This window comes from Anopheles stephensi, chromosome 3 (genome assembly GCF_013141755.1).
Source record: "Anopheles stephensi strain Indian chromosome 3, UCI_ANSTEP_V1.0, whole genome shotgun sequence".
Classification (NCBI taxonomy): domain Eukaryota; kingdom Metazoa; phylum Arthropoda; class Insecta; order Diptera; family Culicidae; genus Anopheles; species Anopheles stephensi.
Window position 1 is genome coordinate 10358994 of NC_050203.1, and position 6000 is coordinate 10364993.

Sequence of the window (6000 nt, forward strand, 5' to 3'; positions counted from 1 at the left end):
TCCGTCCGTCCGTGGCCTTGTTGTACGGCTGCTTGTTTTTTCTCAAAAAGTTACTGCCCCATACAAGCTATTAAGGAACGCATCCCTCATCCCCGACAATGGGGGAACTGCAAAATATGTTGCTTGTTGAAAAATTATTCTCCACCGTATTTAAATCGGATAGGTCAGTATGTTATCGTTGGGGCGATTTGCTCGATCGGGGCGCGGACTTGCGATTCATTCAAGAAACAGCAACGCTCCCAGTGGCGACGAACCTCCCATGACGCTGACGATGGTTTTTTTTTGTTCTGTTGCTTCACAATACTCATTGCGAGTTGTAGGGTGAAAAAGTATCGTCGATTTGCCGATAACTTACGACTGGTAGACATCATGCGGCGGAGCGAAACAAAAAAAGAGCGCAACTCGAGTGAGCTGCCGTGAAGAAGGCACTCTACTTAAGGGTACTCGCGCACGAGACGATTGATACTAGAAACATCAAACACACAAGGGCACTAGGCCGGGGGAAAAGTGCAGTTGCTAAAAATTGATTTGAATTTTTTTAAACATCTTTTTACCCTATAAAGAAGTATAATTCGAATGAAATATAGTTTTCTCTGGGTAAAAGTAGATGCATCCCTGCAGAAATGCAACAACGAACGGGATGATCGTACAGGAGCTTAAAGCTGCCTTAAAGATGCAATAATTCAGCACGGAAAGGGAAAAAAGAAGAAACAAAACAGAACTGGACGCGGTCAGTGTAAAGGCGTTGCCTGTACTTCGAATTCAATTATCTCCGTTCCGTCGATGGAACGTACGCCTGAAGTGATCCTTGGCGGTTCGCTGTTGCGGTGCTGCGTTCGCTTCTTCTTCTCTGACCCGGTTACAAGCACACACACGACACAGGACACAGTGAGGTTAAAGCGTTATGAAACAACAGTCCAGCGAAACAGTGCTGGGCCAACGGGGCGTTGTTTACACGTGACAGGTTACCGTAAGGGAATTCGCAAGCTGATGCGTTCCGAGTCCACCGGCGATCGTGAGTCAGGCGGTGAAACGGTGACGACCAAACTGACCGCTACATAACCGCACCGTAATGTATGTTGGCAAGATGCTGAGTGACGATCGGCGGTCACCAGTCGACCTTGGCAAAACGGTAGATATGGTGCGTGGTTGTGCGTGCGTCCGTGCATGTTTGTCTGTGATTTCTCATCCTCGGAAGACGCCAACTGACCTTCCCAGCTTTGGTCAGGCAGGCAGCAAGGAAGGTTAACTTGGGAATACCGATATTCAAATCATCGAATGATGGTCTAGTTTCCGGACGGACTGGCTTTTTTAAAAAAGACAAAACCGGCCCGACAAGATGTCAAAAAAAAACCGCAAGTTCATTGATCGTATTGGCACGGTTATTTCGGCGGGACTGGTTTTCGGTAACCGTAAAACTGTCTTGAACTTGATTTGACTTCGGTCAGGCAAACGTTTTTCGGGGCCTTTGGTGCCGGAAAGAAAGTAAAAGTTATCGGCCGACATTAGCGAGGAGGCGTTTGGCTAACAGCGGCGATCATGCTGAAGGTCAGTTTCGTGACTAAGATCGGAAATCAAAACCGAACGGACGTGGGTGATAGGAAATGGCCGGTGCGCCGAATTTAGACAGACCAGCCCAAAAGAAGAGTTATTAATGATCGCTGTTTGCTGTGACATTCGCGCCGGAGTTCAAAGCTCGCGCATTGGTGTTGGGAGGGGTTGTTGGACATGGTTAAGGTCATCTCAGCTTAGGGACGGCAGCCGTTCCGTTTGCTTTGCTTCTTAACACTCCCAAAAAAAGCGAATTTTCACTAGGTTTTATTACGGGTTTCCCGAGATCTCTAAGCTGCTTGCGAGAGTTCTAAGCTCGTACACACAATGTTGTTCTATAACGAAAGCAATTACGGGCATGGTACAGGCAACAGAACGAACCATCCCTTTTTCGCTCCTCTAGCGATCGATGCATTCGATTATCATAAATTGTCCCAGCATCGTGCAGCATGCTGGACAGGCGGATCTCATCCCTTCGGCGTTGACGTTGGGGCTAGGAATGTGAACCACCGCATGGCGGAAGCATCGTCCCGGTGGACACAAACAACACGTGATAGGACCGGTTTCCCCGATCGGCAACGTGATCGCTAGTGCCTCCGGGCCACGATGCCGCACACGTTTGGGGAATTTCGATCAGTACAATTTGTTTATCTATTTGCCATCCGCCGGTAGGGCTGGGAACCTTCCCATGAAGCGGTACCGGAACTTGGACGTGGCCATAGTCGTCGGGTGGCATCTACACTTTGCTATTGAAGCCTCAAAAACGTCCTCTACTAGCACAACAGTAACTATGTGCATGAAGAAGCTATTTATAATCATGTCACCGTAACTTTCCGGTTGCATCGATGATCGCGTGCCGGTAGTGAATCAAAAATCGTCTCAACCTGTCGTCTCGTGACTCATGAACTTGCACCGTTGACTGGCGCAAGTTGATGGCTGAGACTTAGCTCGCCCTTAGTACCCGGGGGGGCTTTGCACATCAGCAAAAGTTGCTTGTCTTTTTTTTCCTCTATTTTGCATTAGCGTTTGCTGTGGTAAGTGCAGTAAAGTACCAGTGATTAACCTTGGCCGGAGTTTTCTACTCTCACTAAGTGTACTGTTAGTTGCATAACCGAGGGCTGATGCAGATGGGGCGAGACGAATAGCCGAGGCCGGTCGGTTGACAAATCAATCAAAAGCGGTCCCCCGATCCGCTTTTGGGGGGGTTGCCAATGGGTGGAGTACTTTTGTTTTCCTTAGAATTGTTGAGTTTATGAGCTTGATTGATTGGTTGAGAGATTCGAAAGATTGCTCGAATGCTTAGCGTTAGTACGAGCAGTTTCTTATAATTATTTTATAAAAATTGGAAAACAATTTAAGTTTGTTTTAATTATTAAAAACAAGGACAGTTAATAAAACCATCGAATCAAGAGTTTTATAAAATTTCTATTGGAGCTTAAGAAAATAAATTTAAATTATTTTAAAATATTTTAAAAGTAAAATATTTAAAATATTTTAAGTAAAACTAAACACTGCTTTCAATCTGGATTAAGCTCAGGGTTATGAGTAAAAAAATGTTTAAATGTATCATTCAGAATGAGATGAGACCACCTTGAGTTAGCTAAAAATTTATTCGTTTTGATTTATTCGTTTACATTAGCAATTTGACACATTAATCACATACCTGTATTGGTGCACCGATGATTAGCTAGGCTCCAATAGTAATTTCCTTCAAAAAGGCAGCGGCTGTTCTATGCGAATAAAACTTCTCACCAGGTCAAGTCACTTCCGTCTACCGTAGAACACCGAACCAAACAGCACTGAAGAATCACTATTTATTTTCACTCGATCACGCACACAGGCACACTCGAACGCTCTCCAAACACTGCACTTGACTAGCTTTATTTTTTCTCCCGACGAACTATCTTTTGACGGTTTACGTTGAGATATCACCACGAATGATATCCAACTAAGGAACAGCTAGAAATCTTCAGACAATCACTTTTCCTGCTTATCAAGAATGGATCACACACTTCGGGCAGCACTGGCTAACACGGTTGCACCCTAATCGATGCTCTGCTAAACTGTACTTGATCTCCCTGATCGTTACTACTTCCTATAGTCAACACTGTTTGCAGCATCTCACTCAGATGATCACAGGCCAACACCGAAAAGAAGACGAGTGGACGTTTAAAAAAGAAAAACTTTGATCCTTTTTTCCGTTTAGGGTTTTGGGTTGAAGCAAACTTGGAAGAAAATCGCTGGCCACAACCTGAAGTTGCTCGGGTATGTGTAACTGATGCTATTCTCGGACCGACTAACTCCCCGATCGGAAGTGATCCTGGCTTATATACTTCAATCTTCAATCTGGATGCAGACGCGGGACAGTGGGCATCACTTCATGCGGGTTTTCCCGACCCCTTGAACTTCGCGAGACCGTGTACCACCTGTGTACTGGAACGCACCGACTATGATGTTCACCAGCGGCGGCCACTTAATAATGAACGACCTTTCCCGAGACGATTCTGCACCAGATTAACCGGAGGCACTTGCTCAACAGCACAGGAAGATCCTGGAGATGATGCGTTGTGTTCTCGGTGCACCACTAGACCAAACGAGCGATTGCGTCTACACGGCGGCACGACAAACGGTTGAATGAACGTATCCGAGATCCTGTCGTGCGTCGGATCCCGCACAGCGAACGAACGCAACAACCAACAAAAAAACAGACCCCGAATCACACTACTCGCACACGCTCCTCAAGGCTCCAGTCGCGCGACCAAACGTCTTCGACTCGTCCAACGCGCAACGGCTTACCGACTGACGATCGAGCCGCAGTCGGTTTTGGTAGGCCGTTTTCGAGGAGGCCCCAGCATCATCAGACCTCCCCACGCACACACACACACACACACACACAAACGCTGTGGGGAGGGAGGCAAATGTATGTGCTTTCGGGTAACGCCAAAGCTTTACGCCAGCACCAGGCGGCAAGTCAGAACACCCGGGGCCGCTACGGGTGTGAAAGTGAAACGAAACGTTGCGAGAGCGAAACGCCTGGCTGGCGGCGCACGCGGTGAGTGCCTTATCGCCCCACCACTAAGTAATGCCGGGTAACAATGCGGTACACACAATAATTGTCGGTACCGAGGTAGAAGAAGTACTTAAAGCTTCTGGTGAGTGAGTGAGCGAGTTCCGTGAGTGCACGAGTGACCTGCGTTGCGTACCGCTCGAAGGAAATTTTGAAGTTCATCCTCGATCGTGAGCGATCGATGAGTGACTGCACTTCACTCGTGGAGGCGCCGAGTTGTTTCTACGCCCCGGGTCGCGAATGAACATCGGCGCGAGCGTGTGCGGCCGTGTTGCTTGGCGATCGTTGGTGCGTCAACGGGCATCCGGGCGACGGTGTGCGGAAATCCATTATCAGTGTGCGAAACCTGTACTATCGGGGTTGTTGATTGATTTCGGATAGAGCGTTCGGGTGGGGCAACCTCACAGCAGCCAACCCCATGCTGGTGCGGGTGGGTACAATTTAATGTCCGCCTTGAATTGTTTGCATAGATCGTCCGGGAAGGGAGATTCTGCTTCCGGGATGGGTGGATGATGCCGCGATGCCGTTACCGGCGGTGGCTTACCGGGCCTGTGCGTTGCGTCATGGTTCTTTTGCCAGCGACGAGCGACTGGATGTGTAAAGGTGCCAACGGCGCGCGCGCTCTGACAGCCATCAACGCCCGACAACCATTCAGCAAAACTGGACGGGACACATATTTGATGTGAGGTTTATTTGACATCTCGACACTTGCGGACCTACGTCAGTGCGACGTGCTGTTTGCACTTTGCGCTTTTGCGAAGAGAAATTTTCCAACCGACCGAGATCGTCTTGATCGTCTTGATTGCCTTTGTTTGTCTACGGCAACTGCTTGCGTCGGTTGGTAAAAAAGCCGTCGAGCTTTGGGTAACGGGTAATCCCACGCCGGCAATTACGGTGATAGCGTTTACTGGGAACAATTAATTGATTATTCTTTTTTAAACTCTTCAGGTAGCGCAATGTTTCCAGCAAGATTACTCATTTCGAGTGATGTGGATAAGGAAGGAGTTTTGAAGTACCAAGGGATTTTTTACTAGAATTCCTCCTGGTTTTGTTTATGTTGCTAAGCTCAGCAGGACGGTTTATCATATTTTAAATAGTTCATATAATCATTTTGATACTGTTAAGGATGGACACTGTTGTAATCCAAGAATACCCTGGCGGCTTAACATATTTTCCGTTTGTGTGTTTCCTCCCCTAAGAATAGATTTTAAAATCTAAGTGTTTCCATTAATAGAAAAGTATTTAAAATTTATTATAGAAAAACAGGATAAAATTGGCACTTCTTTAGTTTGAAATCATTCGCTCTTGAAGTTTACTTCATTTTACTTTTTTTCGTTTTAATTAGATGCTTTTTACAGTATTTTTGCTCTCGGCCTCCTTCT

General features: G+C 46.9%; 1 protein-coding gene across 1 annotated transcript in view; it reads right to left on the reverse strand.

Annotated features, from left to right (window-relative positions):
* The window catches only part of LOC118513134 (lysosome membrane protein 2), a 36794-nt gene extending 32439 nt beyond the window's left edge, over positions 1 to 4355 (reverse strand). Inside the window, exon 1 of the mRNA XM_036058560.1 lies at positions 3215 to 4355. The gene's annotated coding sequence lies outside the window, so the exon portion shown is untranslated. The remainder of the gene's footprint in view (positions 1 to 3214) is intronic.
* Positions 4356 to 6000: the final 1645 nt, after the last annotated feature.